The sequence below is a fragment of the Lactuca saligna genome, chromosome 8, assembly GCF_052625555.1.
Source record: "Lactuca saligna cultivar CGN05327 chromosome 8, ASM5262555v1, whole genome shotgun sequence".
Classification (NCBI taxonomy): Eukaryota; Viridiplantae; Streptophyta; class Magnoliopsida; order Asterales; family Asteraceae; genus Lactuca; species Lactuca saligna.
The window spans coordinates 18615475-18639477 of record NC_136424.1 but is presented as its reverse complement, the minus strand read 5'-3'; the positions used below and the strand labels follow the sequence as shown (position 1 = coordinate 18639477).

Here is a 24003-nt window from a genome sequence, read left to right as displayed (position 1 = left end):
GTCTGCACGGCGCAGACAAAAGACGTCTCGCAGATCTGCAGACAAAAAACAAACACTACCTTAATGGCGTCATTTATATTTAGGTAATTACTGTTTATAATAAAAAAAATATTTATGTCAATTCTAAGAGTTACAATGTTATTTTTGTTTTAAATTAAATACTATAGCTTCATATATTGAAGAGTTACAATGTTATTTTTGTTTTAAATTAAATACTATAGCTTCATATATTGAAGTTCACCGTTAAAAAAACAAGTTAACTTATACTATTTATTTAATATAAAAATTGTTAACTATAAAAAAAAAAAAAAAACTACAACAAAATCAAATATTTTTTTTTAATTATCGGGTAGGTTCCATGTACATAATTAATTGTAATCAACAATGAAATTGAATGGTCATTATATTGTTATTCTTTAGAACTCTTCAAATTCTTTAGAACTCTTCAAATATCCTTTAACTTGTAACTGAAAATAGATTAAAATACAATTGGTAAGGTTCATGAACCCATGATATGTAATTACTAAATTGCCACAAATGATCCTACTTAACACACACAAATAAATGCAAGTTCATGAAAAGAAACATAGTAAAAGTACAAAGATATAATTTTTTCCACACACTCATCTACTATTAGGACATCATACTTTAAAATAGCAACCAACTTCTAAATTACGATGCTATAGTAAACAAAAAATGGAGTTGGTTGCTATTTTAGCATATTATTAGATGGCATTGCTATAATATGTTTTTTCAAAAAATGAAAGTGCAATACAGCTGCTGAAAAGAATAGTTAATTGAAAAAGGGGTTAAAGGGTAATTTTGGGGTAATTTAAGGGGGTAGATGGTAAATAAAGGGAGTGGGGTTGAAAGGTAATGATGTAGTAGTTTGACTTTTGACTTGCTTAATGACATGGAATTAAATCGGGTAGGTTTTATGGTAAGTGGGTTACCTATTGTATGGAGATATAAGGAGTGTTGACCTAATAGGATATGAAGAATAAGATGTTGACCGAGAGTGGTGTTATAAGGGTGTCATTGTAGTGTCTGGTTGGCACAAGGTTGGAATGGATGAGTGTAGTTGGCTAGGTAATCAGGTGAGTGCAGCTAGTGGTATGGTGGGACGGTGAGTAGATTTCACATGTCATTGTTGATGTACAACTTATGCTTCGTTTTTTTTTTCTTGCTGCACACACATCACATTCACCTCATGTATATGTTAACATGATTCCAATTTAAAAATCTTTCTTTTTCTCTTTTGTATTGACAGAACACGTACTTTTGCAGCCCTATTTTTTTTCAATACTCGATACACATAAAGAATGGCAACCAATATTTATATATTTCTTTCTCATTCTCGGTAGTCCCCCCAAGTACAGATATCACCATGCCTTGTCAAACATCAATACTTTCAGATAGTTCTGGAACTGCCCCTAAACAGTGATAGATACACGATCATCAATCCAAGGATATATCTGGTATTTCACAAACAGTGAAAACATGAAGAGGAAGCGTTTTTGTCACTCACACGAATTGTCAAAAATATACTTAAATCATACTTATACATGAAAATACATTTGAAACGTAATTAGAAGCTTTCAAGGTTCCCAATCAACTCAAGAGAGTAAAACTTAAATCAAATAATACAACAAAGTTAACAAAATCAGAATGAAGCCTTTAGCAACCACAATAAACACATTGAAACATATTCCATATATGGCAAATTGATTAACAATTCAACAACTAATAGCATTAAAAAACCAAATCAATAAAAAACTTAACTTAATTGGTGTTTTTACCAAGGTTCTAAACGTTACATGGCAGATTCCAAATAGAAATGGCCCTTCTTGTGCTTCAGTTCCTGGATTAGTGTAATCCATGTTACTTTTAGTCTCAGATCCTATAAAGAGTGAATATCAATTAAGAAATAGAATTAATTTAAGACTTCAAACAGAAAACATATAATTATATAAAGAATCCAAAGAAAGTGAATGTCAAATAAGCTGTGGGATATTTCAAAAAGAAATCCAAGGTAGATTCCAAACAGAAAACTGGCATTAACATGTTCACACTGTACATACCGCTTCAAGCTTCTTGGAAGTTCTCAAATTTGGAGAAGGTCAAACCAAAGATCCGCATCAAGATTTGACAAAAAATAAATAAAGTATAAAGGATCAGAGATGAAGTATTAGCAATTGTTCAAAACCCAGAAAGACATATCACACACTACACACATAAGAATCTTTTACCAAATACACTATCTTTGATTAACAAAGTTACAATACATTACTCAGATGCTATCTTCTGTCAAAAAAGTTACAAGTTTCTTTAAATAAAATATTTTTCATCCTAAATCTTAAAACCTAATGCTTAAATTCAACCAACTAAAAGGATCAATAACTTAGTTTACAAATCAATGAAGATCCCACATAGATTTAAGCATACTGAATACACATAAAGGTATGTTCCTGCGACAATCGAATGATTTAAACTTCAAATTGATCAATGATTACACATTCATTAGGTCTCTTTTCACTAAAATCAGATTCGGGAAAGTGAAACATACCAGGAGGGAAATCAACTTGGCTCATTGTGACCCATCATCTTAAAATTCGAGCTTCGATCATATGTATTACTCAATGTTCTTCCATGAAAATCAGAGAGATATAAAGAAAACGCATGTAGGTGGAATGTCCAAGAAAGTAAGAATCTCATTTTCAGGTTTTGGGTTAAGAAAGGATCGATTATATGAGACGATCGTGACCAATTTAGGGTTTTCATGCGGTGGTGGGTGATGGTTGAAAGGTAGATAGTGAAGCCGACAGCAGAGGGGTAAAGTTGGATGATGGCGAGGGTGCTTACGGTCGACGAGAATGGTGCAAAGGAGCTCTAGGATGTAAAAATTTCATTTCTTTTACCTTTGCCCAGATTTTTGAGAGAGAATGATGAGGGGATGGAGAAAGAAGATCAGGCTCGTAAATTTGAAGTGGATGCTAGTGTTTTAGACTGATTTGTGTCCATTTTTATCAAATTGGAGCAACCCTGATGTGTTTATCGCTTATCCTTGTAGTGGGGATTCGATGATGGAGACTTATGCGGAGGAAGGCAGAGGATGGTGGTGGTCGTGGTGCCGGAATTGGCCGGATGTGGTAACTTGTTAAATTGGATGAAGATGATATATATAAAGTATATATAATGACCGATTCCCTTGGGGTGAGAAATACTCGTTCAACTTTGAGCTTTAATTGGGAGTTGAAGATAAAAAGCTATAATTATGAACTTCAATTTTGAATCTACGTATTACTTTCAGTTTCAGTTTTTAGAATATTGACCGGATAAAATTTATTTATATCAAGCATAAAGTTATTGTAAAGGTTTGTTTTAGTCTACCTCTTAAAATTCAGTATTTGAGTGTATATATATATATATATATATATATATATATATATATATATATATATATATATATATATATATATATATATATATATATATATATATATATATATATATATATATATATATATATATATATATACACCCGTCGTTTACTCGCGCCAAACGACGGGTGGCGGGTGGCAACAAACGACAATCAGAGAGCACGGGGTGATTAAAAGTTTATTTTCGGTGAAAAGTTATTTTAGACTATGATTTTCCTTTTAGGCGGGTAGGTGTGTTCAAAAAAGAGAGTTAAGTTTGGCATCTCATTCAGTATTTCATAAATCTAAGTTTTTTTATACGAATTTGGTATAATCGAATACCAAAATTTTATTAAATACATATGTAACCAATTTCAATATGACTTAAATTTATGTGGCTTAACTTACACATCAACGTTTCTTGAAAAAGAAAACCCCATATTGTATACATTATTGTGATTTTGGTTTTCCTTTAGCAGCTCTACAAATCTCTTTTAACCTGTAATGCCGTGCAAACAATTATGACACAAATGTCTTTCACAACACAATTAACATCTCTTATTTCAATCACATCCAACATTTTGACCAAATTGCTAAAAAAATCTAAGAGATCCATTTGATTATACACCAAATTGAATTTATTATAATACCTCTTTAAAACCGGCCTCTCAAATCTATCCTTCATAATTAGATCTTCAAAGAGGACCTTGCATCAAAGTAGGTAAACCTAAGAATAGACACCTTGTATAAGTAGAATGTCATTTCTAAAACATTTAACACCTTGTAAAATCTAATGATTCAAGCCATTTTTACACCATATCCACCTTCCATAACTTCAAACACGCTGAATCAAAAACATCACCAAAATGAAAACTATACCTTTGTTAATCAACATAAGTATATCACCAAAATATATAGAAGCGGAAATCGATAAAATAAAACCAGAAAATAGAGAGGGGGTTCTTGCTGCAGAAGAAGGCAGATGAAGGGTTAGAGAGTGTACCTGAAGATTGCAAATCGATATCTGGTGGAGCGGTGGATTTTATAGACGAAAAGGGAGTTGAATGAGTCCCCTATATTTTAAGCAAAAAATTAAGGAGATAGCAATTTGAATGTTTGAGTTAGTCTTTGACTCATCTAATTGTGTTGACCAAATACGATTTCCACTCTACCCTTGAGCAATCCATAATCTCGATGGATACTGCTAACAAAAACAACCCTGTTATTTTTGAAAAACTCCAAAAAAAATACCATTTTGCCCTTTATCCATTTTTTGTACCAAAACATCCAGACTCCTTTAAAAATGCCATGATATATTCTTCTTTTGCCTTTCTTTTTCCCTCTGTACCAATCCATAACCATAAAAACAAGAATAAACTTGTCATATTTAATAATAATCAAAAAAGGACTATTTTGCCTTTTGGAAAGATCTTAATCAATTTGCAGTTGTTCATCACAATTTAACTGCATGAATGATAAAATCATCAAATTATAATGATTTTAAGGGCAAAGAATTTATTTGTCGTTGCACTTCTGTAGAGATCCCAAGTTTTTTATATATCAATCCATCTAAAGATTCACATTACGAAATCTAATCATCATTGCATTACTAACCAATACCTGAAACATAAATTAACAAAATGAAAAAAAGAATAAGCTAGTTTTTTTGAAATTAATACCCTTCTAAGTTCTTAAAACAAAGCTGATAATTAGCAAAAGAATTACCAAAAAGATCTTGCTTCCATTTTTTATCTCTTGATAATGTGATCTGAAAGGAAGATATATCTTTAAGTTGAAATTTACGGCTTGAAATCATAGGCTTTCTCCTATATCATGTCTGGAAAATATCAAGATCGAGAGTGTAAGAAACCAAAAGTCCAGATAAAATGTTAAAAAAAAAAACTTTTGGGGATTACCTAATAGAGAATGGTATAGAGAAGGGTTTATGTAAGAACAAATAAAATATAGATATTCATTTCATGCTGCTCATCCCAATTTTATCATGCAGCAATAGAAACCTGGAAATTAAAATGTAACAAAGAGAAGTCACATTTTATCATTAATAAAAAAGACTGATCTTCTGGATCTAAGTTTCAGGCTTCCATCAAAAAAAAAAATCTAACCATATTAGGTTTTAATGTCTGACTTGTATTCCTACAGCTTGTTGTGCACCACTTTCACAAAAACCACAATGATTAGTCAATCTAGAGCACAACACTGTCAGGTTATCAATTCAAATAAATAATGAAATATAGTTTAACAACTTACATGTCCACTGAATGACCCCTAAACCTATTGTAATGCCACCATGCTGACACGTCATAGGAAAAGTGTCTCATTGGCTGCAATGTAAACATCTTCCAATACTTTTTCAACTCTTGAACCATCAATTTCATTTCAAGTTCACCAAAACTAAGTGGTCCTTTGTTCCCACAGATACAAGATCAATCCGTTGTCCATTAAAAGTCTGAAAAGTAAAAATTCAATTTTTAGTGTTATAATTATTATTAAAATTGCATAAAAATTAACCATGAGATTTAGTCTGGTGTTATGCTCTAGAAAAAAAAAACAATTCAATACAAGGAAGATGGGAAAAGTTGATTACCTTCAAATCGAAATCGAGAGTGATAGAAAGATAGAACCATAGGTTACCTTCAGATCAGAATCGAAAGAAAAATAGGGAAGATGGAAGGATGAGAGTAGTTGTGGTGGTGGTGGTTGCGTTAATTGGTGAAGAAGGTTGTGGTAGCAACTTCGAATAGGCTTCAATTGACGGTGGTGTTAAGAAATTTCAATGCCAAGCATCTTCGAGTGGATGCAAATGTTTGAACAAAATAGAAACACAGTGGGATAAATAAAAGATAAAGAAATTTAAAAAAAAATAAATTAAAATACCTTTATGGATGATAAGAGACGGAACATGCATTGATGTTGGGGGGTGCTTAGGTGGGGTGATGAGGTACGGGTAGTGATGGTAGCCGGTAATTAGGGTACCAAAGAGTGAACAAGCGAGATATGTAAAAAATCAAAGTACAAATATATGCAATAAAGATGAAAACCAAACCTAAAGAGATGGATATATTGGTGGCTGATGGAGATGAAACAGGCAATGGTGAGCAGTGGTGGTGGTGATGGTTGAGGCGGAGCAGCGAACGACGACGTGGTAAGAGGCTAAAGGTGGGTTTTTTTTTTAAAGAAGATGTAATCACTGGTATAAAGGTTGATGGCTAGGGTTTTTGGAGAGACTGATGCCAGATCAATGTGTGATGAGGGACTCAGAGGAACTTCTATTTGAATGGGTCTTCAATTTTATATGAACAATGAACAGTAACTGCAATATACGGGGAGGTATGTCGGTTGGAAAGGATGTATGGGTGAAGGATGGAGTGGAGTATTATAGGTGATGGCTTGCGAGATGGTATCCTATTGGCGTTACTTTAAGAACCTCCATCTCCAAAACCTTCTGCGAAACAAAAATTAAACAAAATCATTAGAAGAAGAAGATACCGAAAAAGAGAGAACGGCATAAGAGTTAGAAAATTGCAACAGATAGGCAACGGTGGTGAAGATGTGTTCGTCTTCGACCAAGAAAGTTTAGAATTTTTGGGTTTTAAATAAGTGAGATGGAAATATGTTAATATAGCTCGTGTTTGAACTGTTCAAGTGGCTGAAAGTAAGGGTTGACCGATTCAAGTGGCTGAAAGTGAGGAATATTAATTCAAATGCAAACAATCCATGGATTATTATCTCAACTTTTTCAAATGTTGACCAAAAACCAAATTCAAGATTTTTAATGCATAAACTCATTGTACATATAACATAAGGGCTCATACCTCTTAAAATTCAGCCTTTGACTAAATATGTATATTAAGGTATAATAGAATAATATATATATATATATATATATATATATATATATATATATATATATATATACACACACACTAGCCGTTTACCCGCGCAAAGCGGCGGACGACAAATAGTTTGTTTCGACAATTAATTTCTTTTCGATAGAGAATGATTATTTTCAATTCAATCATTAGTTTGTTTTAGGAAAAATGTCATATTAAAAATAAAGAAAATTCATGAAATTTCCAAATTAAAGAGTTTTGAGTATTTTTTGGATGAAAAAGGTCTGGTCAAAACTTTGGAAGAGAAGATTTATAGGAGTTTGTTTAAATTTTAATATTATTTTATTAGTGATTAGTTGTACAATTAGCTTAATGATTTGGACGTCTTAAAAACATATTATTATTTTATTCAATCTATTTTTAGAAATAGTGAGATTTGTTTTATAAGATAGTATATATATATATATATATATATATATATATATATATATATATATATATATATATATATATATATACTAGTTTATAACCCGTGGGAACCACAGTTATAAAATTAATTAAACTTTTATAATAAAAAACTCAGGATTATTAATCAATTATTTTAAATAAATTACTAATTAAGAGGTATTTTTATTAGTTATGTGAAATTATAATCGTTGATTCAAATAAATATGTAAAATTAATTTTTAATATATTTTAGACATTTTTTATTTGTGAACTAATGAAAACAATAATATAAAATTTAAAATTTAAAATAGAGAAATCAATACATTGATAAATAGCATCACATTAATGAGGAGGTCTAATAAATTTAAAAATGGAGAACTAATAGATTGACAAGTGGCAATACATTAATTAAGATGTCTAATATGGTGACACATGGCAAAAGAACTACTCTTTTATTAGTATATATATATATATATATATATATATATATATATATATATATATATATATATATATCCTTACTACTTATTATGAAATTTTAGTCAAAGGCTGAAAATTAAGAGGTACATGGCTATAATGCTATTTGTACAATGAGTTTATGCATTAAAAAAATCTTGAATCAGATTTTGGTTAAAAATGGAAAATGTCAAGTTGAATCAGTATTCCTCAGCCACTTGAATCAATCAAACCTCACTTTCACCCGCTTGAATCGGTCTAAAAATTATTATATTATCACTACCCCATTCAAACTTATATGCCTGCTCTTTTCTCCATCCTTAATTATGCTCTCTCTAAAATTAGGGCAAAGGTAAGAGAAATGAAAATTTTTACATGGTAGAGCTCCTTTTCACCATTCCCCTCGACCGAGAGCAACCTCGCCGCCATCCAACACTACTTTACCACCATCGAGTCTTACCTCCATCGTTTCTAGATCTTCTTCTTTCTCATGCTCTGTCATCTTTGTCGCGTACCACCACCAGCACTTGCCATATTGCACTGCTATCTCTTCTTAATTGATTAGTTTTGGGCAAGGAACATGTAACCTATTTCCAGTCTAATGATCCAAAATAAAACCCTAAAGCGATACCGCCTCTCTAACTCTACTCTTTGTTTTGTTTGTTAAAAGTTTCATCTGGTGTAAATATGTTTCTAGATTTGTGTTAGGTCATAAATTATGGTTTATACTTTGCTTTTCATAAGCTTTTAGAGTTCTCGGTTGTCACCCCCCCCAAACCAGACGACGGAAACGTCCGGGGGTGGATGACTTTATTTGTAGTATCACAACACATGCATTTATAGCAATCAAAGTACAAACAACCACTGCATTAATAAGTAAAATTTTATACATGTGTTCAATCATAGTATATTTACATCAAAGTAATTGATACAAAATATAGAAGACATGACTCAAAACAGCTCCGTCTTCTCAAAAGCTCGGGGAGTACCTGTCTACCGATTCCCTGAGATTACAAGTAATTTGAAAAAAAAAGAGTATCAACATAAAGTTGAGTGGGTGCATAAGTTTTTATGTTTGAAAGTTTGTTTTCTGTTCTTTGAATATGTAAAACTGTTCCTGAAAATTCTAGATTTTCTGTTGCATATGAAAGTAGTTTTAATCCCATAAAACCGTTCCGTTTGTAAACCAGTATTTTGTATTTGAATTCCTTTGTAAAACATGTAAAAGTGATTGTGCCTGGTTCCACCAGCTGTTATTGTAAAATGTAATGTAATACTGTAAATTGTATATTTGTAAAATTAGTATTTTGAAATGTACTCAAGTTTAGTTGATTATACACTAACCGTATTGTTTAATATATTTTTCATTAGTTTATTATAACCATACTATGACTAGATGGCCTGATACGACGCTTTGAAGGCGTCGGTAATGTTGAGAACAATTGTCACTCATAGGCATGACAGCCCAACTGTAGCTAACATTCTGAGTGCAGGATTGTCAATCCCATATAGATCTATACACATTTGTTTCGATCCCTATGATGGAGATTGAGGTTATAATATCAGGACTTTAACTATGTTGTTTAAATGTACAAACAACCTGAACATATTGACTCTTAGAAAAGCATATATATATATATATGTTACGTGTATAATAACAATGAAAACTTAATCATTATGAAATAAATGATTGTTAGTAAGTTTCTTGTTTAGTGTTCTTGAAATGTATTTGTAAATTATTCACACTTGTGTGGTTTTGAATTCAACCCTTGTTCTTGTATAACAATGTACTAGTGTATACTTGACTCGTGTATTAGTGTTCTTGAATCATAAATTATACCTATTATAATTTATATGTATTTTCTGTATTGATACTAACTGTTCATGAATGCAACCCCTTGCTCAACAAGTTACAAAGAGTATTGAAACTAAATGAAATAACCTTTATATTTATATACATATACAATTATATCTAACTAAAATTTAAACGACATTCGGACAAATAACTGATACCCCAAATCCACATCCAAACAAGGAAAGGGACATAAAGCGAGTTATCAGTCTTAAGCCCTTTAAATCTTATATATATATATATATATATATATATATATATATATATATATATATATATATATATAATTATATAAATATGATTTTTGGGGAAAAATATAAGTTGGTATAACATTTTAAAGAATTTAAAACATTTTAAAATATTTGTGATAACTTGATGTCATTTTAACACTATTTGAAATCATATGTAACACAAAATCTTTGTGTTAGACTTGTATTCCCCCCTTAAAACTGTAAAAAGTATGAAAATGTGGGGGTATGAACTCACTTGATAACTGTTGATTTAGACAGCGCTTCGATTGGAAAGAATGCTTTCTTGGGAACTTCGGGGTGTCAGGACTTGCGTCGAGTGTTAGATGTGTTACCGGGGCTTCGGGGCGGTTTAGATGTGCTTAAAAGTGAGAAAACATAGGAGAGAGGATTAAATTGAGCAACCAAAGCCAGAGCTCTTGGTTTCTATTTATAGGGGGCTGATTCAGGCTTCACGTCTAACTAAAATTTAAACGACATTCGGACAAATAACTGATGCTCCAAATCCACATCCAAACAAGGAAAGGGACATAAAGCGAGTTATCAGTCTTAAGCCCTTTAAATCTTATATATATATATATATATATATATATATATATATATATATATATATAATTATATAAATATGATTTTTGGGGAAAAATATAAGTTGGTATAACATTTTAAAGAATTTAAAACATTTTGAAATATTTGTGATAACTTGATGTCATTTTAACACTATTTGAAATCATATGTAACACAAAATCTTTGTGTTAGACTTGTATTCCCCCATTAAAACTGTAAAAAGTATGAAAATGTGGGGGTATGAACTCACTTGATAACTGGTGATTTGGACAACGCTTCGATTGGAAAGAATGCTTTCTTGGGAACTTCGGGGTGTCAGGACTTGCGTCGAGTGTTAGATGTGTTACCGGGGCTTCGGGGCGGTTTAGATGTGCTTAAAATTGAGAAAACATAGGAGAGAGGATTAAATTGAGCAACCAAAGCCAGAGCTCTTGGTTTCTATTTATAGGGGGCTGATTCAGGCTTCACGTCGTGAACATGCAATTGTTCACGCCGTGAACTTGGTCCCGATTAGCTCGTGGTCTGCATCATCTATCCACTTGCTCTGGAAGGTGTCAATCAACCTGTTCACGTCGTGAACTCTTTTCTCACGACGTGAGTTCTGACAGGTGTTGAAGTTTGTGCCCCGAACTTCATAAATTCATATCTTTCGCATACGAGTTCCGTTTTTGACGCTCTTTATATCTACGCGTAGGTAAGATTATGTTCTACAACTTTTGTTTAGACTCCGTCGGTTGGTTTTTACTATATTTTTAATATTATATTTTTAGTAGGCTGGGACAGGAAAAGTACGTTAAAAATTCATAACTTCTTCATCCAATGTCGGTCTTCGTCTGTCTTTTAACGTTGTATTACTATTTTCGAGATCTTTGATTCTCGTTTAGGTTGCATCTGCTAAAAATCACTCAATCGCTATTTCGAGTTTTTAGCTGTCTACTGCTATTTCGAAACTTAGAAAAATCATAATTTCCTCATACGAATTAGATTTGGACGTTCTTTTTATGTACGTTTACGGTTTAACAAAATCTACGACTTTCATTTAGGTTGTTAAGGCAAAAAAAAGCGTTATATCAAGAACTCCGTTTTTATGACACATAAAGTCGTGTTGGTTCTGACACGAAAATTTTGATGGGTCGTAACTTCTTCGTTATAACTCGAATTTTATTGTTCTTTATATTTCCGAAAACCTTGTCACGATATCTACCATTTTATGTATCCTAATTGAGACTTTCGAACATTTCATTTTTGACGTTATTGTTATTATTTTAAAAATTGGTTACAATACATAACTTTAGATCATTACATTGACTTGAAATATCGGGTTGTTACATCATCCCCCCGTTAAAGGGAATTTCGTCCTGAAATTATTTCTAAGATGAGTATTTATAGACTAGAGAAGAGATGCAGGTACTTTTGTTTCATCTGATCTTCGTGTTCCCAAGTGTATTCAGGTCCTCGCTTGGGATTCCATCGGACCTTCACAATGGGTTTGCGACTTTGTTTTGTTCTTTTAATCTCCCGATCCATGATTTCTACTGGCTCTTATACGAAGTGGAGACTCTTGTTGATTTCAATTTCATCCAAAGGGATGACGAGGGTCTCATCGGACAAGCACTTCTTTAAGTTTGACACATGAAAGGTAGGATGTTTGTTATTGAGTTCCTGTGGTAATCGAAGCTTGAATGCTACCGGGCCAATCCTGACGAGGATCTCAAATGGCCCGCTATACCTTGGATTTAGTTCCCCACGTTTTCCAAAACGTATTAATCCGTTCTAGGGTGAGACCATTAATAGGACGCGATCACCAACTCGGAATTCTAAGGGTTTTCTCTTTTTGTCAGCGTAACTTTTTTGTCTATCTCTGGAAGCTTTAAGTCGTTCCTGGATTTGTACGATCTTCTCCGTAGTTTCTCAAATGATTTCTGGACCAATGAGAGTACTGTCTGGAGCTTGACCTCTAGCTAGTTGCGTATCACCCACTTCAGCCCAGCACACAGAGGTGGTTTGTACTTGCAGCCATAGAGGGCTTCGAATGGAGCAGCCTTTATGCTAGTGTGATAACTATTGTTGTAAGAGAACTCAACAATGGTTGAATGAGTATCCCATGCCTTCCCAATGTCTATCGCGAAGGCTCGCAACTTATCTTCTATGTGAAATCCCCAAAATCTCGGCCAGAAAAGACCGATTTTCATTTATGCTTTTAAATATTTTCAGAGTAAATCCTTTTGATTTGAAAGAGTTGCGGAATTTGTTCCCAAAAACAAAACATGATAAAACAATGTTTACCGAAGCATTTCATAAAAGAAATGTATTTTCATTATAATCAAAACTCGGGGTGTCATGTTCCGATATAGACCAATAAGCATAAACGAATACATTACAAGTCATTCAACAAATATTTACATATACAGACTTGTAAACAAAACAACTTGATGGTTCATCCATCTTACGCCCTTACGCCACTTCCTGTAATACAAATAAAACTGAGTGGGTTAGGCTTGGGAGCCTGGTGAGCATATAGGGTTTTCAACCCACAATAAATAATTAAATTTATTATTATCAACCAACAATAACCCAGTTACCCATTCCCGTTATTCTCACTTTATGTCCCTAAAATAACTAACACAAGGGACCTAATCTAAGAATATTTTCATCGGGGTGACAACACATGCTGCGGGGTTTCCTCGGCAATATAAGTCAAATAAGGCAACCATGAGGGGGATGGAATACAGCGAATTAACACCCAAGTTCATTAACACCTACAGGTTATGAGCCTGCTAGCGTTCCACATGACTATCTAGAAAAGTCTGTGGTCGTCATCTAAATTCCGCTAGATGACTGGACCAAACAACAACGAGGCCTCTCATCTGTTTATTACACACCAACTATCTACCCATGTTCTACCCAACATATTAGTAGATAAAAACATACATTTTATACATATTTTCAAAACCTGTATAGCATGCTTGATCAAAACATTTTCCATATAACAGATGAGGCACACGCACATAACACGTATTTCATATAGAAATAATCATATCTGTAAGATAGAAGAAAGTGAATATACATTCACACACATAACAACAAAATATACACATAACACGTATCTCGTATAAAATACTTCATAGTTATACGTTAGGAGAAAGTAACAACGCATTCACACGTATAAACGACAATAAACTTAATACCCTCAAACCATACTTGTATTATTATTGCGTTTATGAAAGGTAGTATACACTCACTTGATCAGAAGATGATCAGACAGCACTACGGCTTGCAGAAGTCGTAATCCTCAGCAGATCTGGAAGATCTCTACGAAAATCGAACTTCTCGCGGGCAGAGCTTCGGCTCGGAAACCGCACTTATCGGGATCTTCGGGATCTCGGGACTCGCTTCGGGACTCGGGAATATTACCGGGGCTTCGGGATGGCTTCGGGGGTAAAACCGCAGAGCTTCGGCACAAAAACGAGAGGAAATTAGCAAATAAACCCGGACCCCTCGCATCCTATTTATAGGAGGCTGGAAGCTCCTCGTACGCGGGGCGTACGTGCCTCAGAAACGTAAGCGCATGCGTCATCCGAAGTGTTGACACTCTTCGGAGTACGCGGGGCGTACTCACTTACGCGGCGCGTAAGTCGGATCAGACCTGTGACTCGCCTTCGGATAATGCTTCCGAATTTTGATTTAAAAATAAATACAAATTAATTAATAAACTTCAGAAATTCATATCTTCTTCATACGAACTCCGTTTTCGATGTTCTTTATATCCACAGAAAGATGAGACTACGCTCTACAACTTTCGTTTAGACTCCATCGGCTAATTTTGACTTTATTTTTATTATTTATTTTTAATAGGCCGGGACATAAAAGTTCGTTATAAATTCATAACTTCTTCGTTTGACGTCCGTTCTTGCCTAACTTTTTATCGCTTTGATACTAACAACAAGATCTTCAATTCTCGTTTAGATCACTAAGGTTAAATATCGCTTTAACGTAAATTTCACTTTTTACGTTATTCAGCGTTGCCGATTCTGTCGCGAAACTTCGACAGGTCATAACTTCCTCGTTATAACTCGGATTTCGGCATTCTTTATATCTTCAGAAACCTTGTTTCAACTTCTACAACATTATCTAAAGATATCAAGTTTATTTTACACTTAAATTTTGATGCTCATTTTTATTCTAAATTAATCGAACCACATAATTAAGCAATTAAGCACAAAACACATAATACTCAAATAATACAATATTATTATTTTAAAACGGGTTACAAAGGTTAACCTAGACCATTACATTGCTAAAAATGGCAAGCCTGGAAACACAGGCGTTACAATTCTCTCCACCTTAGAATGATTCCGTCCCCGGAATCACACATCAACAAACAAATGCGGATAGCGACTCCTCATGTCACTCTCCGTCTCCCCGGTGAGATTCGGCCCATTCGTGTGTTTCCATCGGACAAGCACTAACTCGACCATCTTGTGTCGCAACTGTTGGAATAGTGTCTAAGGCTGTAACTATATTCGGTTGTGCATGGTCCTTTTGGGTTGCCTTCACCATAGCAACTTGAAGGATGATTTGTATAAGAGAGAGTAAATATTATAAGGAATAATATATGGCTATTTGATTAATATAAGTCATAAATTAATTGGTATTAATTTGGTGACTTAAAGAGATTAATTAAATAAGAGGGTATAAACTGTCAATTGTTTGATAGTTAGACTTTAGACTGTAAATCCATTTGGATACACCTTGGACGGATTCTAAGAGCTTTAGGATAAGCTAAAATCGTCCATAAGGTTATCTATGGAATGGATTTGGATAGCCTTAAGAGAAGATTATCCAATTAGGGTTTAGGTTGAAACCCTTAAGGAGTCTAGAGGTATAAATAGACCCTAGGGATGGGGAATTCGACACACACAACCTTAAGCAAGGAACCTCTGGTCGAATTCCTTCCCTCTCCTCTCTCCTAAATCATCTTGCTTGGTGTTTGTAAGCCATTAGAGGAGTGACATTTGTGACTATAGAAGCTCCAAGACAAACAAGATCAACAAGGAACTCAAACATATGATTCTAGATCTGTTTCAATATTGTTATTTAACATAATTAGCTATTAGAAGTCTTGGATTCAAAAGCATGTTTATTAGAAAGCCTAGATCCAAGCATTAGGGTTTTGCATGCGCACATAGGAAAGTTCTTATGGCTAAAATCCATCAGTGGTATCAGAGCCTAGATTGGTTTTCTTTAAATTGTTGCTTGATTAACTGAAACAAACCTGCAAAATTCGATTTTTTGGGTTTTGAGTTACTGACTCGGCGAGTTCCAAGGTGGACTCGGCGAGTAGGCCTGACTCGGCGAGTCCCCTTATGCACTCGGCGAGTCCAGGCGTCAGGAATGGCCAGATTCGGGATTTTTTCATAATTATCTTATGGAAACTTACCTTAATCATATTAGATCAATCTAAATCTGATTTTTTGATAAATATGAATATTATCTTGATCTAATTAAAGATATTTATCATCTAATAAAATATTTAATTTCCTTATATGATAATGATTAATTATTTTGGTAATTATCTTAAAAGAAATCAAAGAAAAATCAAATAAAGATAATTAAGATATTAATTGTTAATTGAAATTATTTGTTATTTGATCCTCCATGTTTTAAATGTTTAAAACCTACCCTAAAGTTTTGAAATTTATATTTGTGATTAAAAGTTTTAATTTAGACAACTTAAATTTCAAAACCCTAGATTTTGAAAAGTTTAAAATGCGACCCTATACTAATATGATATTACTAGTATAATATATGTATGTATAACTAAATGCTAGTCTTACCGTTAGTAGGCCTCATTCACGAAGCCGATCTATAAGGTGAGTATAAGGTTGCGGCCTATAAAATGGCGCTTAATGGGTGTACACTCACACCCACCGCTTGCTTGATTGGTGGAGGGTCGTTAGCCGAACGGGTAGGATAGGGAAACCTCATCCTCTCATTAAAAGTATAATAAGAAATACGAAGTAACTAAACATTTTTTAAAATTTCCCAATCTTAGTTACTTTAGGAAAAGTGAATTGATGCAATCCCATGAAATTACACTTTGCACCTTGCTAAGATGTTAGTAGAGCGTGTGTGGTTTACCGGCACACTAATTGGTTCTAAGCGAAGGTGGCAAAGGGTGATTCATTGTTTATCATAGTTCGATGGAGCGTGTGTGGTTTACCGGCACATCGAATAGGTGATCGTTACAATGAAGGCACCAAGTGAATTTGCATGGTAATTCACACCCGCTTTGTGATCCTCGGCATCCCAGTCACAAACAAGAGGGGCATATCGAGATTTAAACATGCCATTGAATAGTTCAATGAATCTCATCCGAACCTAGGAATTCTCGAAAACACTTAGGACTAATAGTTTAAGTTTTGAATGGAGAATTAGTGAATCATCATTCACTTACCTTCAATTTATTTGCATGTTAGATTACGGCATCCCTTTTCTAGCATGTAAATGTTGTTGTTGGATCCTAGCCCTAATTTTTCTTGTTGGGTGATAATTAGGGATTCTTATTCTAATCTATCTTTGTCCTTTCTATAGATGTCAAACGCAAACAACGCTGCTGCTAGTTCTTTCACGTTGATGAGCCTTTGCCAAAAGGTCACCTTCGATGGAACGAACTTTAGCGAATGGATAAGATACATTCGCACCATTGCTCGCTATGAGGATAAAGAGTATGTCCTCGATGAGAAGCTCGAGAAAATCAACCCCGAAGTTGCTACTCCCGCCGAAATCACCGCCTTTGAAACTCATGAGAGAGATGCTACGAAGGTACATTGCATCATGATCTCCACCATGAACTCCGAATTCCAAAAGTCCTACGAGGACATGTATCCATACGAGATGCATCAAGACTTGTTGGAGAGGTACCACCAAAACGCGAGACAAGAGCGCTACGAGATTTTCACTAACATGATCTCCACTAAGATGGGTCATGGAGAATCTCTTACCGTGCACCTGCAAAGGATGCAAAGGTGATGAGATTAAAAATCCTTTTAATCTATAGAGATCGATTAGATCTTGAACAAGTAAATAAACAATGACGATTTAAATACAGCAAAACAATAAAACAAGATTGAATCAAACGAGTCGAATGATTAAAACAAAATCCTCAGAAGAGCTCGATCAAGAACATCAACTGTAGAGGATTGGAAGGTTACAAGTATTATCAAATAAACCTTTAGTCGTCTGGGAAACAATGTATTCTCAGATCTCTCTAAAACCTTAACCTAATATGCATGCAAGCAACTGCTTATATACAAGGTAAAAGAGACATACGGTTGGACAGGCCCAAACCGCAATACAAAAAAGAATAAAACAATTGAGCCCAAAAAGACGCAATCTACTAAGCCCAACAATCTCCCCCTTTGCGTCAATTTGGGGCGAGATGTTCATTCTGTCTTCAACGCAGATGGCTTCTTTACCGTTTGAAAAATTTTCGGTATCAAAGCAAGAATATGATGCCTGAAGGTAATATACCAACGAAGCATATCTGTAAAGTTCTTCTTATCTGCTGTTGAATTCTGTTTACATCGGTGAATGATGTTGATGATGTGCTCCAAACACTCTGTAGAGAACAGATGCTTGTCTACCAATGCAAACAGAAATTTGTGCTTATCCCCCCTTGTGAACATGACTGTCAGATTGGAGGAATCAATCTGTCCCAACTTCATTTTGTGGACATCTCCTGTTTTGGAAGTGGGCTTGACAGTCGGTTTCTTATTCAGCACCTTTGCTATTTCCTGATCCATAGTGGCTAGCTCATGGACATAGGAAGCCAACATTCTTTTAAGATGAGAAAGAATTGGTTCATATTCTCTCTGGTTGGAGAGAAGAATGTTGTATAGCAAAATCCAATCGTGGGGGTTCAGACTGGGAAGATCTGCCAGAGAGATGAGATGTTCGGTGTTGGCAGTTCCTCTGTAGATTTTGAAGTTGACGTTTACAAATTTCCCAGCCTGAGTTGGTTTCAGTACCTTGACTCTTATAATTTTCTGGGCACTCCAAGTCAAGTACTGAGGTTGACCAAATTTCAGATAAAAGTCAATAAGCTCCCTGTCAACCTTCGGGTTCGGATGAGGGACGTTCGCAGTGACATCGAAGCAGTGAAAGGTGAAGGCCTTACGCGTAATTGGCATGTCAAACTGCGAGTCTTTGGAGTTTTCACACTCAAAAGATGCAATCGGTTCCAACCAATAAATAGAAGGAAACTCAATTGCTTGAGTGATGAGTGTGTCTCTGTCCCAATCTGGGAACAGAGTCTTCTTAGCTTGGATTGTCTCCTCATCCTCCCGGATTTTTCTTTCTCTAGCTTCTGCTTCACGAGCAATCTTCATTGTCTCGTCAAGCTCTCTGTCCCGTTTCTTGCGTTGAAGAGCTTCAGTGATAGTTTCATCAGATTCTGATTCGCTCTCAACTAGGACATTTTTACCCGAACCCGAAGCTACATTACCCTTCGGTTCTTGTGGTTCTTGTTTGGACATACCTTCCTCTCCCCCTTGTCTCGGAAGAACAAGCTTCTCCGAGACACCCTTCATTTCACTTAGCATAGTGATCGCCGGAAGGAGTTTCGCCTGGAGATGCTGACGAATAGAGAGGGTTAGGAAGGGATCATGGGAGTTAAGAATGCCGGACAACATATGTTGAACATCACCAGCGCAACTCTGTAGAACTGCCCGTTGAGTTTGAAGTAAAGAAATTTCTTGTTGTGCCTGGGCCAGTTGAACTTTCTGCAAGTCAATAGTTGCCTGGTGCTTGATGACTTCTTCCTTCAGGGTGCTCTCGGCTGCTAAAGAGGCAAAACGTGAATCCAAGGATTTGAGAATTGAAGTGGATTCAGTTTTGAGGTCAGCACGCAGAGCCTCAAATTTGGTGGTTTCTCCCTGAAGGGTGGCTGCGAACGAGTCTACTGACGCTTGAAGTTTGGAAGCGTTTGAATCAGCATGAGCCTTGAGGGAATCAAGAAAGATCTGAGTTGTATGAACAACCTCAGAAACTTCCTTAGTGGCTTTGGAGCACGAGGCTGCTGAATTGTCTACAGCATCAGTAGAGCGATCCAAGGCTTCGGTGTAAGTCTGGATTGCTGACTCGATGAAAGCCTTAAGCACAGCACCCCCATATGCTTTACTATCAGCCAGCAGACTGTCGAGTTTAGCGTGAATCTCTTGAAGCTGCTGACTTGACACAGGGGTATCTGTATCGGTGTCGGTAGGGATCCGGTAAGGGCTGTAATAGATGGAATCAAATTCATCATCATCACCCCCTAGGGTAGCACCGGAGTCGGAAGATGGAGAAGGGGAGGGTTGAGGGTTAATGACCGGGGTTTCAACCACAGAAGCAGCCCCCGTATCAGATACGTTGACCGTTACTGGTGGTTGGGTTGCGGTTATGGTGATGGATTCTGTGATAATAGGTTGGGAGGTAGAGAATAAAGGTTGAGAGAGGGTGGAAGGAATAATGGTTTCGGTTGTGGTTTGGGGAATAGGTGTTGGAACAGAACTTGAGAGGTTCTGTTTGGGTGATTGAGTTGGGGTGGAAAATTTTGGGGAAGTAGGAGGAGAAGGAGATTTGGTAATATGGGGAGATTTAGGTGGGGAAGGTGGATTTTGTGGAGACGAAACGGGTGTAGTTTCGGTTTGAGGATTATCGTCTGGTGGGGTAGGTGAGTTTTGTGGAGACGAAACGGGTGCGGTTTCTGGTTGAGGATCAACATCTTCTGTTTCGGATGGTGCATTCTGTTTTGGTTCAGAAGGAGATCCTTTGGCTCTTTTAGCCATCTTCTTGATCTTTTTCGATCTCGACTGAGAAGGTGCCTCTGCTTCGGATTTTCGTTTGGAGGACCTTCTCGTTGTCTCCTTTGTGGGAGCAGGTTCCTTCGTCGCAGCCTTCTTCTTTTTGCTCGCTCTTTTGCCCCGGTTAGCAGGCTGATCCAGAGCCTCAAGAGCTGCACGTTGTTCCTCGGACAGAACCCTAGGAGGCAGGGGGGTTCTGGAGCTGTAGTCCGCCATAATTTTGCTGTGGGGCGAGACACATCTGTACATGGACTCAGGGATTAGTCCATAGTGGAGGAACTTACTTGGATCGGAGAGAATGATTTTCTTGGTGTGATATGTGGCAATTGAAGCCATAAGAACATCCTTCATGACAGGGATGTCAAGAGAATCAATGGCTCTCCTGGTGATGAGAGTCCAAAACCTGGCGCAAGAAATTTCGGAGTGCCTTGCGGTAGAATTGAGACTCTGAACCACTTGCGACCATAAAATCGACCCATAGTCCAGGTTGATCCCGTTGTAAAGCCCATACATCATCGTGAGAAACCCTTTGCTAGTGGTGTCGGAACCACCACATCTCTCCGCTAAACCCTTAATTAGAAGGGTAAGCAAGCCATTCCACTGAGATGGAAGACATGATTTCTTGACTTTGCCAACAGATGTTAGAACATCTGTATATCCCATCTCGTACATCATCTTGAAGAGTTGGGAGGTTGTGATGAAGTCTGGTGAAATAACAGAAGCGTCAACGGCAAGCCCTAGAAGAGAGCAAAACCGTGTTTTGGAGACGGAAGTCTTTTTGTCATGAATGTTGAAGTAGATACGGTCTTTGTGTTTGTCATAGCTTGCTGTGGAGTAGACTTGAGATAACAGAGACATTGGAACCGCCTCCACCTTCGTTAATGCCACTACCAATGGGGAATATGTGAGGCATTCCACCACGTAGAGCATATATGAATCATAGACGTATGGAGACAATTCTATGATCATGTTCTGATTTGGTTTGATTGCTAGAAACGAAGAAGAAGCAGACTGATCGTGAGTGGAAGATGAAGTCGCCATTGACAATTCTATAAGGAAGAAGATGAACAGGGGCAACTTTTTCAGAGAGATAATGCTTTGAGAGGTAACTGCCAAAGAACACGATCACGTCTTATTTATACTAATCCCAGGAGAGAGAAGATCGTGATGATTAAGAACCCAAAACGTCGCCTGAAAAAGCGCGATTAGAAGTTATGGTGTATTCAATGAAGACGTCAGCACGCGTGGGGCTGAAACCAATCCTTTGCACGCGCCCAAATCTTTTTCGTACCGTTTGAAATCCTTTGTGCCATTGTTTGGTTACAGTTGAGATTTAGAACCATGTGCCAAACAGCAATTAGAATGTGGGAAAATAATTCCGTGCATAAGAGTGTGAAGGATAAGGAAATAAATCTAATGTGTTTGGGAGTGCGTGTTGTCTAAATAAAGACAGAAGGCAGAAGATTCCGGGCAAGAATCGCTTCCTTCAGAGTCAAGAGAGACCTGAAGTGTTTGTGTGGTTTCCCGAGAAATACGATCAGTTGTTTTTAGAGAAACAATGAAAGGCGTCTTCTGATGATGGCTAAGAGGTGGCTGAACTCAATCCAAACATTTAGTCTTGACATAAAACGTAAGTGTTGGTAGAGTTACCTGTGAGACCGATGTGATCTGTTGAACAGGTAGGTGGGAAGTATTTTGTGATGGGATGGATATAGACAGAAATCTTTGAAATAAATTGACCTGGATCTCTTTGGGAAGAAATGTCTTAGGACGAGACAATTTCATAAAAGATCACGCATAAAGAAGATTTCCAAGTTAAAGCTTGAGTTAATTGCTCACCGTCAATTCTATTCAGGTGTTGGATGTTGGGTTTCACTCAGAACGTGGTAATCGAATCTAAGATCATGAACTCAGATGTTGTGCAACCATAAGCCTCAGTGGTAAAGACTGAGAGCATCAAGGGTTACTTTGTGGAGCGAATGAAAGTGAAGAAGTTTAAGAGATGGTTAAGAGACCGAAAGTACCTTCTGCTACATAAATGGGACAAAGCAGAGCAACTCATGTTTCAGATGAGTAAAAGAAGGTAGCTCTAGACCGAATTTGAGAGAATAGCCTGATTGGGAAGAAACGATAGGTATTGATCGAATCATTAAGGCATGTTCGAGGTCATAGAGGCTTGGGGCAACATACAGCAGCATGCTTCTAGGGACGTCTAACTAGTCTGATAAGAGAAAAACATACCTGGATGAACGTTCCATAAGCCATACTTGTATTCACTTGAGTAGGAAGTACATATAAAATATTTTTGAAATTTTGAAATTTACTTAGAGATAAATAAATACTGAAAGACAAAATATTTTTGTTAATTTTTAATTTTCTGAAAAAGGAATAAAAACAGAAAGACAAAATGTAGACAAGGAAAAGTAGAAGAGATTAGAAAGAACCGAGCGGTTTGATAGAATGAGTGCCTATCTTGTAGAGACAGAGAGAGACCGAGCGATTTGGTTGATTTGGTTCCGTTAGGTTACTAGAGCAGAGAGCACCAGAGCGTTCTGGTAGGTTCGGTTCTTTGATTTTACCAGAGCAGAGAGTAACCGAGCGGTCTGGTTGATTCGGTTCCTTGATTGTACCAGAGCAGAGAGTAACAGAGCGGTCTGTTAGGTTCGGTTCTTGAATTTTACCAGAGCAGAGAGTACCCGAGCGGTCTGTTAGGTTCGGATCTTGAATTTTACCAGAACAGAGAGCACCCGAGCGGTCTGGTAGGTTCGGTTGTTGAATTTGATCAGAACAGAGAGTGACCGAGCGGTCTGGTAGGTTCGGATCTTGAAATTTTTTTTTTTTTTTTTTTTTTTTTTTTTTTTTTTTTTTTTTTTATTAAATAGAGACATGAGAATTTGGGACCGATTCTGCAACCATCATGCCTAAGCCTTGCAATATATGATTGAACGATGCTTCAGGAAGAGCTTTTGTAAAAATGTCAGCCAGCTGATCAGTGGTTCTTACGAAGTGAACTTCGACATTTCCATCTTCCACATGATCTTTGATGAAGTGATACCTTAGTGCTATATGTTTGGTTTTGGAGTGTTGCACTGGGTTATGACAAATCCTAATTGCACTTTCGGAGTCGCAATATAGTGGGATCTTCTTCATATTGAGTCCATAGTCTCGAAGTTGACTTTGGATCCAAATCACTTGTGATGTGCATGATGCGGCTGCAATGTATTCTGCTTCGGCTGTAGATAGCGACACGCATGTCTGTTTCTTGGATTGCCAGCTAACTAACTTCCCGTCAAGAAATTGACATCCACCGGTTGTGCTTTT

At 36.2% G+C, this 24003-nt stretch overlaps 1 long non-coding RNA gene across 5 annotated transcripts; it reads right to left on the bottom strand.

Annotated features, from left to right (window-relative positions):
• Positions 1 to 1219: 1219 nt before the first annotated feature.
• Positions 1220 to 3302, bottom strand: LOC145013182 (uncharacterized). Of its 5 annotated transcripts, none has more exons than XR_013664869.1 (3): positions 2567 to 3240; positions 1800 to 1900; positions 1220 to 1475 (listed from the first exon to the last, which is right to left on the bottom strand). It is a non-coding gene; the product is annotated as an uncharacterized LOC145013182 (long non-coding RNA). The 5 variants fall into 5 exon arrangements; XR_013664870.1 differs by having other exon boundaries at positions 1220 to 1433; XR_013664871.1 differs by lacking the exon at positions 2567 to 3240 and adding an exon at positions 2082 to 2560.
• Positions 3303 to 24003: the final 20701 nt, after the last annotated feature.